We start from the raw sequence: 12,872 nt of genomic DNA, 5'->3' as shown, positions 1-12,872 counted from the left end.
CTTGAGGTGTGACTTTAGTAATGGACTGCTGCAAGAACAGTCATTTAATAAACAGTATGCAATTAAAAATTAAGTTTAAAAGCGTTTATATTACAGAGACTGATTAAATGAAGAAAAAGGAATTGTCTTCCAAAAGAACATTGATATATTGTGTAATAATGAAGATGAGGTCTTTCTCTTTATGTATTTCCACATCTAGATATGTACTGTATATGTACTTTTCCCTTTTACTGCAAGCATTTGCTATTATAGCATCAGGTAATTTACCAAGCAACTTGAAAGCATATATATATATATACATACATACATACATACATACAATATATATATATATATATATATATATATATATATATATATATATATATTTATGTCTTTGTCTCTTCAGGTGAGATCTACACATCTAACTGAATTGGTCCACAGATCTGGAAGTGACAGCAGCATTTTGCAGAGTCCCAGGCTCAGACCCAAACCCACCCCTCCTGGGAGATGTACAGGTCGTGGTGGCTCTTTTCACCGTTCAAGAATTAGACCACACACTGGCCTCAAGTGTCCCATTGACAATTCTTCACCCAGTCTGAGCCCTGGGCAGCAAACTCGGATGTCTCCCCCTTCCTTCCACCCAGGACCACGAGTCGTAACCTCTCTATCGCCAACTCCTTCCTCTTCTGAACTATTCAGGTACTGTCCTACACACAGAAGAGCTCTATCTTTCCTTGGCACTTCGCGGAAGAATCTATAAGAATTTACAGATCCAGTTCTCTCCAACAGTAGAATCTATCTGATGTTTTAATGTTTGAAAGATGTATATTTCCCCTTTTCTGTCAGGTTATGTGAATTAATTGAAAAGCAAAATATGTTCATCATTTAGCCACCCAGATAATACACAGCTCATCCATAAAACCATCAGCGTCCAAAGAATTTTTACCCAATAGCCTTGAGAAATTACTGGCTATGGAGAGAAAATGTGCACTCTATTATCTACTTGATAATGCTTTGCTGTACACCACATACACAGTTAAACGCTTTTGGCTCCAAGGTGACTGACAAACAGCCTCTTTTACTTTGTAAGAGCTCTCTAAAACAGACTCCAGATCAGCATTAATGGACTCCACTTTACCCCACACTGTGATTTGGCAAATACGTATACTCCTCTTACAAACCGTCTCAGTCAACAACACTCCTGAACCTTGACCTCATCTGAAAGCATTAGACTTTGGTCTTGCAGTCGAAGCCGTGTGTAGGAGCTGCAGAGTCCTTGAATCAGCACATTTCAACAGAACTTGAGAGGGTTTTTTACCCTATGTACTACTGCGTACTACTGAGACACATTTCTTTTTAATACTTACAGTATGTTGTTTATTAAAGACAAAACGCCCTCTCAGATCTTGGCCTCTTGTAAGATATTTCACGGTGGAGTGTTTTCATGGCTGCCTCTGCAGTATGAGTCACATGTGCATGCTACTATGGCTCTTTTGAGTGTGAGTGGAAATTGAGTTGTTGCAGAGATAATACTATATGATTAGGCTTCTCAAAGAAGTAGGTAAGGATCACATCAGCTAGCTGTTTGTTTCTACAACTTCAGTCAGTACAAGGCAGGATTAGCCGGGAGACTTCTTCTAAATGAGAGCGCACTTCCAACTTTGCGTGGAATACCTGCAGAACAGGGACATGTAAGTAGTTCTTTTGTAGATTATGGTGAACTAGTGTGTGTTGTAGCAGTGTTTTGCCATTGAGAACGAGCTAGCATGCTAGGGTTAGCCACCTTGTCTCGACTACTGACGTAGAAAGCCCTGCAGATTTTGAACAGCTCACCCGGAGACTGAAGGCAGAAGACATTCAGAAACCCATATCTCGGATTGGCCTCTGGCTCACCCAGTAAGAGTGTTCGCCCCATGTTGGCTGAGTCCTGCAGCGGCGCGGGTTCAAATCTGACCTGCTGCCCTTTGCTGCGTGTCGTCCCCCATCTCTCCCCCACTTTCATGTCTATCCACTGTTACTGTATAATAAAGGGAAAAGCCCCAAAAAAATAATCTTAAAAAAAAAAAAAGAAACCCGTATATCACTCAAAACAAGTACCAAATTTGTATGTGTGTCGAAGTACCAGAGACACAAGATAACCAAATCCCAGAAAAGGTGTTTTTTTTTCATATTATGGGCACTTTAAAGGGAATGGGAGATGACACTCTGATTGATTTATTGCATGTTACACCTAAAATATATCTATGAATTAATGAAGACACTAAGTACAACCCTTTTGAACCATGCGCCCGGCGCACGGTCCCTTTTTTCCGCCGTCAAACTAGCAAAATTGGATTTGGACACGCCCTAAACGCACCTTAAAATAGGGCCCCAAGACTATTCACTACCTTGGTCCCAGTGTTTAAAGGGAAAAAAGGTAACTAATGTTGATATCTCAAACTTTAGCAAAGGTATTTAAAAGGGTATTGAATTTCTGCTCCAGGAAAGTGATGAGATAAAAAAACAAAAAAAGTGCTTTTGAATTAAGTCTCAGATTTGCTTTTGTGATTACCAAACCCAACACTGACTACACACAGGCATGCAATACTAATACTAACATCCGACCTCATCCCACCCCATCGCCTCCTACACTCCCTATGGTTTGTTTTGGTGTGTGTGAGTAAGTGTTGGTTGTGTGCATCACGTCTTTGCCCTGCAAGACTCGTGCCAATCGATTCAAGGTGAGACCTGTCGATTAAACACCCTGAGCCGTGCTCTCTACCTAACCCCAGGGCGATTCAATCCCACCCCCTTACACACATGCACACAGCCGCACACAAACACACGCACGCATCCAAACCCACTTCACCTGTCATCCATCAATATCTCCATCTGGACCTGTATTGATCCCCTCCATCCATCCTCTTCACCCCATGCAGTGCAACATCAGGGCCAAGACGACGGCCGTGCAGGTTTAATTTCTGACAGATTTACAATAAAGCTCAAGTTATTATTTAACTCTTCCGGCCGCAGTGTGCTCTTTGATTTAGCACCCTGGGAGAGGATGAGTTACAGCTGACACGGAGAATCTGCCGGGCTGGAATGGTAGGCACCCTGTTCATAACTCAGCCGCCGAATGTGTAGTTAGTCAATCACTTGATCTGTAATCACAAATGCTGCCAGAAATTACATGAGTGATGAGCTGTAATAAAAGCACTTACTTTTCCTGCTCTGTCTCTTAAGTGTTATTGGCAGACCCCTCTCTCCCAGGAGGCCGTGACTGTGAAACAAAATCCCGATATAAACTGCCTCATTGGTCCCTGCCTCACGCTCTCTCTCTCTCTCTCTCTGGTGTACTGTATGTGTGTGTATGTGACTGTGTATGCGACTGTGTGTGTGTGTGTGTGTGTGTGTGTGTGTGTGTGTGTGTGTGTGTGTGTGTGTGTTGTGTGTGTGTGTGCGTGTGCGTGTGTTTAAATGCAGAGTGCTCCCACTACAGTGTAATACAAAGCTCTTTTTGACACTCTTTCTTCCACTCTCGGATTGCCTTGCCTCAGGACAAATGATCCTCACTCCAGTAAAGACAGTCATCCGCGTCTCTGTCATTTATAATCTCTAATGTCTGCAGAGGTGCAGGGAAACACAGCTCGCCCACAATGAAAGTTTTTAAACAGACCTGGTCGTATTAATTGGCCAGTAAAACGCATCATATACGTACATTTAGGTTTAAATGTGTTGCTATGCAGTAGTTTATTCCTGCTGTTAAAACTTTCCCTGCCTGACTCATCTCAGCCGAGATGTCCTGATGAGTTATGGTACATCACAGATGTGACCTTATGTACAGGATATCAAACATCGCAGGGCCACGACACAAACCTTTCTTCAATTGTCTGGGACTCTCAGCTCCATAGCCTTTGGCAGGAGGTCATGCGTGACAGTTTTATTGATACGGACCTCTGTAATAATTACACAGGGTCTTGCATGCACTATTGATCAGGCCTATTGATAAAATCATATTTTACTGTAAAGGTCTGTTGATTTGATGCATTACAGCATAAATCTCTTCTCACAAGCAGCTGATTTGGAACTCCTACTGCTGAGTGATGGATGCTACTGCAGATAAACACACACAACTGTGTAAATCCATTGTTTGAATGGGTTAGTAACAGACACAGGTTAAAGACAGACAGAGATGTAATGATATCCATATCTTTAGTCCATCTATATAATTATACGATCACATAGAGAAGACAAGTGGGATCTGCTATCCAGCCCAGCTCATATGATGTGATATATAAGCGAGAGTGTTTATGGAGTCACTGCTCCATCTTATCATGATTTGTATTGTCAGCAGGGGCTGAATCTGCATGGTGGTAATAGATTCTGATGTGGTTCAAATGTCCCGTGGTGAATGGGAAATAGAGATGAATGTGACGGATGATACAGAACTTGTCCCGTATATAAAAGGCCTTCAGAACTGTTGTTCTCTCACAGGGAGGGAGGGAAGGATAGATGGTAGAACGGCTGGCGTGTAGGGAAATGTCAACGCTGGTATTAAAATGGTAAAAATCTGATCCTCAAAGCTGACCTCTGCAGTAGACGCAATGAAATTGATATGAATTCCAGAAGAGAAACATTCTATACTTTGGCTGCCGCAGGTTTTGTAGTGTTAAAGAGGTTTTTGTCATATTGAAGCTGAAATACAGACTAATGCAGAGCTAAACAGAAAGTGTCAGGTAATATACACTGGTACCTATGGTGTCACGCATTATCACCCTTTGATCCTACCATGGAAAAAACATAGTATGTGTAATAAAGGAAAAGAGCAAATTTATTGCTATTGGAGGAAAGGAAAATTGGTCTTTATGGTTCAGGTTAAAAAGCAGCTTACTAGACCATGTTTCCGCTTTGGCCGGCAGTTCAAAAGCATGTTTTCTTTTTGGACTTTTCTCTGGCTAGATTCTGAACCACTTGGGGGTAGTTTGCAAAGGCTGTGGTGCACCAGTGACAGGCTGGTTTTCACATTTAAGGAACCAAGGGGACATGGGGAACATGTCCATGTTCAAGAGGCCTACAAAAACCTAAAAGCCAGGATATAGAGTTAATCACTGTCCCAGTCAAGACCCCCCCCTGAGCGGCTGCTCCTGCAAAATGCTGGACAGCCCATCTGGCTGCAGCACAGGAATGTTGTCCTGCAGAGGACAGAGTAGGGAGAATTAACTTTAATAAGTGGTGACGTACTTTATAAGCATAAAACATGCTCCATTCTGAACTCCTTTAAATGCCCTGGAATTCTGATGAAAGTAACAGCGTAAAGATTTTTTTTTAAACTCATGCAAACCAAATGCAGCCCATTAAAAGAGAATAAAATAATACAGCAGCTTCTACAAGGCCTAGAAATATATATCAGTGGGAGGATAATATTTTTTTTATAGCCCATTTTGTCACATAACAGATAAAAAAAAAAAAAACACATTCTTCTCAGTATTTTGCCATCAATTCAGGAACTTCCTTCTGTAGTGTATGATTGATACAGTATGGAATCTATCCATAGCATACCGCTGACTTTGAACATACTCACTACGTTTGTACCACAGCTGTTTGAAATGCTAACATTGAGCATGTGAAATAGCAACAATACCGCAAGTGTGTTCCCCAGAGCTGGAGGGAGAAGGGGGAGCAAGACAAAGGCAGTTTTTAATCTGAGCAAAAAGCATACAGTGGCGATTCACTGTGACATGGTGATTGATATGAGTGAGTAGTGTATTTACCGAGTCTGACGGGATAGGAGAAAGAGAGTGTTTTCTTCCCATCCGTACGCTTATCTCCTTTCATAAATCACTGCCAATGGGATGCGTAAATGTGGATGAGCAAACATTGTATTGTCCCGACTCAGGCAATTCCACTTTGACCTTTACATTTGGCATTGGTCACTGGTACTAAATGCATGCCACAACCTTCCCTGACTTTGGGCTATTCATATTTAATAGCTATGAAGCGTGATGGTTCATCACACAACATACAGTATATGAAAACACACACACACACACCACTTAAGCACACCGAACAAGAAGTTACTGTAGTAAAGCCAAACAACGTGTCATGCCATAACTTTCTCTGTCCATTAAAATATTGCATGAATAAAGAGAAGATATGATTTTGTTTGTCCTTCTTATCAGACTGTGTCTTTATAGCTCTGATTCCATTACCCATTTCCCAGTGGCAAACTATGATGGGCTTTGTCCATCCTAACCTTTGACTTCTGCCAGTGCTTTAAAGGTTCTGCACTTTGCCCTCTCCCATTTGACCTGTCTGAAGTATACCTTTATAATTGCCTCTGTCGCTATCAAATGCACATATAACAGGGTGCAGGGGCAGGGGGCCGAAGTCTGTCCAGTAACCTTTTGGCCTCTTGTTCATCCATTCTGCTCGAAGCAAGCACAGCAGGCTTCATCCCCCTACCCACAATCCCATACTGTATTAGTCTGCATGTCGGAGTTATTGATGGCGCTCTGGAAATATTTTATTGGTCAGTCATGACCTTTGACTGGGGCAATGCAAACACTAACCCCCCTAAAGCTTCCTATCGACATGGATATATATATGATCAGATGGCTAATAGAAGTATAGATTTAGAGTGGCTGAAGACCTAGTCATTTGGATTTCAACATCATGAGGTCAACATTTTCCACTATACATGTGTGGGATCACATGGCAAAACAAATACTGAGTTTGTTATAATCTAACCTATCCAGTGATGCACATAAAAGACATATTGGATTTATGGACAATAAACCCCCCAAAAAACATGTATAAAGGAATATTAACAAAAAATGAGAGTCTTTAAAAGTCTTACAAATGGTAACTTCTTTTCTTGTACCATCCTCCAATCTTCTCCCTTTATTCCACATACTGTAAGTTTCTTTATCAAAGGAAGTGTAGCTTGCATTGAAGCACCCACAATTAAGATAAGCCCAACCACAGCTGGACAATTACCTGCCAACTAACCTTTTCTGGAGCCACTTAAGAATGTAAGGACCCCTGAGGATAGATGTACCCTGAGTAGAACAAGCACTTCAACAAGCCAGGGAGGGAGGAAGGGAGGGAGGGAGGATGTGAGGTATGAGAATGCAGGGGCAGAGAAAGGGTGACAATAAGGGAGGGAAAAAAGGATAGAAATAGAGAAATGGACAGTATCATGGTGAGATTACCTAATCCTCTGTCTGAGAGCAGTATTTGAAGGACCTGGTGGTGTCAGACATGCAGGGGCTTTGTGGAGGTTTACCCAGGAGAGGCCAGCTCAGCTGGGAGATCTAGTTCAACACCAGGTGACCAGTGCTCTGTCCCCAAGCACAAACCTCAGCCCATGGCTTTGTAAACACGGTTAAATTGATTGCAGGGAGCTGATGAGATTTCCCTGTAGCCTGGGTCATTATCACATTGTGCACCAGCTCTAACTCACTCCTACAGAGCCCTCTATGGATTGTCACTCTGGTTTATGTTGTCTTTTTTAATGTAAGTGACAGTGTTTTCTGTCAAACATTCATATGTCCGTCAGGTTGTGTGTGATAAGTATGGTGGCAGGAATTTCAATTGTGCCATGAATTTAATGTTATCAATTGAAAACAGTGGCTTGTATTTAATTCCATAATGCTTGGTGTAGCATTTTTAAGCACTGGTCAGGGTGTTATAGTCTACCCTGCTGCGCAACAGGGTGAGTTTCAGCACTGTATGATATCTGATCCCCAAAACACTGCAGGGCAGCCACAGCAAATCAACAATGGATTAATGGATCTGGTTCTGCTCATAAATCTCTGTGGGATTGGAAAGCGTTCGAGGACAGTCAGCCTGTAGTGGTGTGCTTAATGTTACAGGCAGTTTGGGTTTCCCATCGTTCAAAGCAGTGACAGGGTAGTAAAGATGTGGCAGCATCTTATGTCAGCGTTAAATCAGTGAATGTCAGGAATGCTGGATTGTCAGTCTGCAATGCTGAGAGCTGTACCAACACTGATTCATTTTTACAGATTTGTTTCTAAATAACTGCAATGTTTTTCCATATCTCTCAACGTACAGTAGAAGAACTTCATGCACCACACAGAAAATAAGATGTGTTGTGCAGACATGCCCTAATTCAGGGATGTCAGTACAACCCTTCAACTTTAGAGTAGTGCGGTAAGGCCTTGCCATAGATCACAGTGGTTAACACTTAGCTGTTTCTGCAGGTGTGTAGGGAATGGCAGTAACTGCTTCCATTACTGGAGAGAATGGCCCAACTCCCACAGCCCCCTCCAGACAGCACTGTCATTACCCATCCATTGTGAGGCCTGAGAGGGAGCTGTAAGTACGGCAGACTTATGGCTTTGTTAGAGGGACTGGATGGTCTCCTCTGTCTCAGCACAGGATAAGGAGGGACGGTGGTATGGAAGTATAGCCAGATAGAGTGATAGAGATGGAGAATGAGGATGAATTGAACACTCCTTGATACCCCACCACCACCACTCCCCGGTGTGCTTGTGAGTGGAGTGCAGGCTAGAGGGCGGGGAGGGTTATTTGGTGCTATTTTTACAAGAAACGGGTTGATTTGTCTTAGGCCATTACCGTCTATTACAGCTGCGTGTCTTGGGGAAAAGGTGGGAAGCGGCAGACGCTGGCATTCTGCCTAAAGAGAAATCAATGAAACAAATTAATCCTTCGCAGGCTGCGGTGACACAGTAATCCATCATTCAGGGGGCGCTTTTACACACTGAATCAGGGAGCGAGGCAGGGAGGTGGAGGGATTGGGGGTTGGTGGGTGCATGTTGGGTAGGTGGGAGGGGTGGGGTAGGGGGGAGCGAGACTGAGGCTCTGGGGGACAGGGGCAGACATCCACGCTCCGGTAACACTGGGGCAACGGTGGGTGGTGGCAGGGAATCAAGTGGCTCTGAGCCCTTCCTTTACATCTTTGAGCTGCCTGTGGACATACAGAGCAGGAGGAGGAGGAAAGGGACGTAAACACAATCAGCTGAAATGCACCATGGACATGGCCATGATTACACACATACGCCTACACATATTTTCCCTGTTGCCTGTCGCTTGCTGTCTACTTAAAACCCACCAAGCTGATGGCTGATGGTGATGAGAATGATAGCAGAGCTTTATTATTAATTTACACTGGGTATACAGGCAGCCAACTGGGTCATTAATGCGTGGACATACCCTGGATGTGAAAGAATGGAGGGAAAAAGAGTGAAATCAGGAAGCAGTAATGTACATATATATATTAAAACTGATGATGACATATTATTTAGAATTGTACAACATCATAGCAACAGCCCTGGGTCTAATCCCCATCCACAGATGTACACAAAACTCCCTGCCCTCTTGCCTAGGAAGCTAAAACACACAACCCACCATTTTACTATTCAAAGCAGAGAGCCGTATACATGCACCCAGATTCGCTACCGTGAAGCACCAGTGCACGGCCAATTAGAGCTCAGATCTATCCGTGTGATTGAGTCATGTGATCAGCTGCCCCTGTGAGGAAACAGTCCTGTCCAGGCCAAGATCCATGTGAAGCAGCTGTACCCTCCGATGAATCACATAACATCCAACATCAAATGATATCACAGTTCAACCGGGAGTAAAGAGAAGAAGAAAAAAAAAACACATACGCACAAATATCGAGATTGATGTGTTTTTATTAAGATCTTTGCTGTGTTGCATTGCCTTTTTGTAATATTACATCATTTTGAAAGCAAGTTCAAGAGCATGATCCACTCAGTGTTACAGTATCAACCAGCTTTGTTGGTCTCCAGGCTCCTCTGTGGCGCTGTGGTTGCTCTGCTGACGTTCATTGATGGTGACTGTGTGTGTGTGTGTGTGTGTGTGTGTGTGTGTGTGTGTGTGTGTGTGTGTGTGTGTGTGTGTGTGTGTGTGTGTGTGTGTGTGTGTGTGTGTGTGTGTGTGTGTGTGTGTTTTACCGCAGTGACTTGTATCTAGAGCTCTGATGGAGGGTGGTGATGCTTAGGAAGCCGGGGTCATTCCATGAAAAAAAGTTAATCTAGAAACACAACAGGCAGAACCATTATTTGCGGTGTCATTGTAATAGAGGGTGCCACTTACCTTAACCAGCTTCCCGAAGAGGAATACCAATACCCCCCCCCCCTCCCCCTTTTCCCCCTAAAGACACAGGTGGTAGCATTCTGTGGAACGGCATGTTAGAAAATCAGAGAAAATAGTGGGTGGAGGAAAAAGGGAGGGGGAGGGAGAGGCTGAGATTGGGCAGGGTGGTGCAGCAGAGAGGAATGGGTAAAGGGAGCAAGAGTGGTCAGAGAGCAGAGAGAAGGCAAACAGGGAGGGAGGGAGGGAGGGAGGGAGGGGTAGGGGAAGAAGTGAAAGGATGGAAAAATGTGGGGATATTGCAGCAGAGCGGATGGTGTGAGGGAGGCAGAGTGAGAAATGTTGCCGGAAATGCTGGAGCCAGCAGCGTGTGTAAAAAAAAAAAAACCCCACTGCAACATTTCTCATCCTTGACATCACTGACAAGCTTTCCAAACACACACAGTGTGCTTTCAAAGTGCAGGGTTGTAATATCCAAATCTTTAACACAGCTTCTCCTCTAAGATTGTACTCATTTTTGTTTTGTTTTTGTTTTCTCCCCTTCTGTAAACAAGGCAGATGTCGGGGATATTAAATATAACCAATGCCGTAATTCTTAATTTGAAGGGTGTGTGCTTTAAGATTCCCACCGCAAATTCAATAAAACATGTCTGTTTGTAATGAGAACTCTCTCTGGCTCTCTCTTAGTCGTGGGGGAGACATACTGAGAGGAGTTAAGGGGTGAGGAATGACGGATATGAGGAGAGGGGAGGAGGAGGACAGAAGATTGTTGTGGAATGTTTGCCGTTCTGGCCAGAACTCGACCATCTCATTTGTCAGGGCTTGACCCCAACTGTGGGGTCAAAGGTCAAAGGGAACATCTGAGGGAAACTGACTGGCTATCACACACACACACACACACACACACACACACACAGTCAAGTAAACACACAAACATCTGTGTGTCTCTCCTTTAGCACTCTCACACATAATTCAAGCTCATGCACAGTACATCTGTATATATCATCATTAATATCCATCCTAGTCTTATTTGTTTTATTAATACTGAGTGTTATGGTGACCTCTAGCTATTAAAAGAGCAGCTGCCAGTTTCACAAAAAGCATACTATGGTCTTTTTCCAAAACAAATCATTGAGAAGGAATTTGAGTTCCAGGATGCTTGGATTCATTTCTGAGTAGAAAAGCTTTGGATAGTACTTGATAAACACACACTAGTAAGTAATGTACAAGAGCAGCCTCTTAAAATCTATTCCGAGAGTGGCTATTTATTTACAGTTAATGTAATATTTACCACATGTATGAATCAGTACAATGAGCCAGTCAGTGCAGGGCTGTCATGTCAAGTGAGCCCAACGCTCATACTAAGCAGTGGTATCACCGTCACCATTCTGTAATCAAACAGCACTCGCCCTAAATTACATCTCAACCCAGTGTCTGTCGCTTGCAGCACACCGACCATCCCGCTGTGTTTCCGAACGCCTGGCCGCCGTGTCGCTCTCTGCCTGCGAGGAGACACAACAGAAACTCAGTTACAAAAGGGCAAGGTTAGCTCCACCGAATCACTCAGACTCTGCTTCACGTTTCACATTGAAGTGAGGAGAAAGCTGGCAGCGACAGTGTGTGTGGCCCGCTTCAATGATCACTGGACACCTGTGAGTCACATACAGTAACAGTAAGACAGAAGCCACACCTTGCACACTGTAAATGGTAGCTTGAGTTCCTGTTGAGTTTTATTAATGTGCAAATGATGATTGGCATACTAAACAGTACTGTATGGCTCGTCTGTGGTCGCTCTCTTCTACACCCCCTGTTAGGAAACAAATTGTTCATTTTTGCGCTTTAAAATGCAGCTCTCTATCTCCCTCTTTTTCTACTCTAAGGGGAGACAGGTAGCACAGCAGCTGATATTCATGGCTTTTAAGAAGGATCTTAAATCTTACACCTTTGTCATTCTTTGGCCGGAGACATCAAACAGGTGCTATGAATAATTTATCTTAAGAGTTTCACATTGATAAGGTCACAATCTGCCAGGTCTGGACACTAAACACAGGCCACCTTCACTTCACTGTCTTTTTACACACATGTGCCAACACCAGACACACACTCTCAAACAAAATAAAAAAAGTTAAGAGCATTTTGTCCATGTGTGTGGGTGTGTAAGAGAAAGGGCTATATTCTTTGTTTAAAATATTATTGTGTGTGTGTGTGTGTGTGTGTGTGTGTGTGTGTGTGTGTGTGTTTTTGTGTGTGTGTGTGTGTGTGTGTGTGTGGTGTGGGTATGGGGTATGTGTGTGTGTGTGTTGTGTGTGTGGGGGTGGTGTGTTGTGCTAGTCAGTGTTTTCAATTAGAAATGTGTGATTAAAACACAATTGCTGTGTTATATTTTAGCATAATAAATAATATGTCACAGATGTTTAGGAGGGTTGGAATTAAAGTACAACTTTGATTGCAGCTTCGTATCCCTATATATATTCATTTATGGCAAATAATATTTTCCAAATGTAAATAAATAAAGATGTGTTTCACTCAAACTGCCTCTGGGAATTTGTGAGGAAATCATTTTGTTGTTGTTTTCTGTGATGTAAAGGAGACTGCACCAGTGTGCTCAGTCATTCTCAGCTCCAGCATGCTGATGGTTCAGCTACACTACATTTCTAATTAAGCCCCTGCTGTGTGTTGGTTTTGAGGGGGGGACATTCGAGAAAAAATAATGCACTCATTTAGTTACAAACCAAAAGTTAAATAACCAAACAAGTTCAACCAAATGGGGCAAACTGACCCAGTGTTAGTAATCCTTGCAAGGTATCATAACC

The 12,872-nt window shown here is 43.1% G+C and overlaps 1 long non-coding RNA gene across 1 annotated transcript; it reads right to left on the bottom strand.

The window, feature by feature from the left end:
- Positions 1–9,620: 9,620 nt before the first annotated feature.
- LOC120560394 lies at positions 9,621–12,281 on the bottom strand. Its single transcript, XR_005639478.1, has 2 exons — positions 11,351–12,281; positions 9,621–10,000 (listed from the first exon to the last, which is right to left on the bottom strand). It is a non-coding gene; the product is annotated as an uncharacterized LOC120560394 (long non-coding RNA).
- Between the last annotated feature and the right edge of the window lie 591 nt (positions 12,282–12,872).

This window comes from Perca fluviatilis, chromosome 6, assembly GCF_010015445.1.
Source record: "Perca fluviatilis chromosome 6, GENO_Pfluv_1.0, whole genome shotgun sequence".
In the NCBI taxonomy this organism is placed as follows: Eukaryota; Metazoa; Chordata; class Actinopteri; order Perciformes; family Percidae; genus Perca; species Perca fluviatilis.
This window is presented reverse-complemented; position numbering and strand designations above follow the sequence as displayed.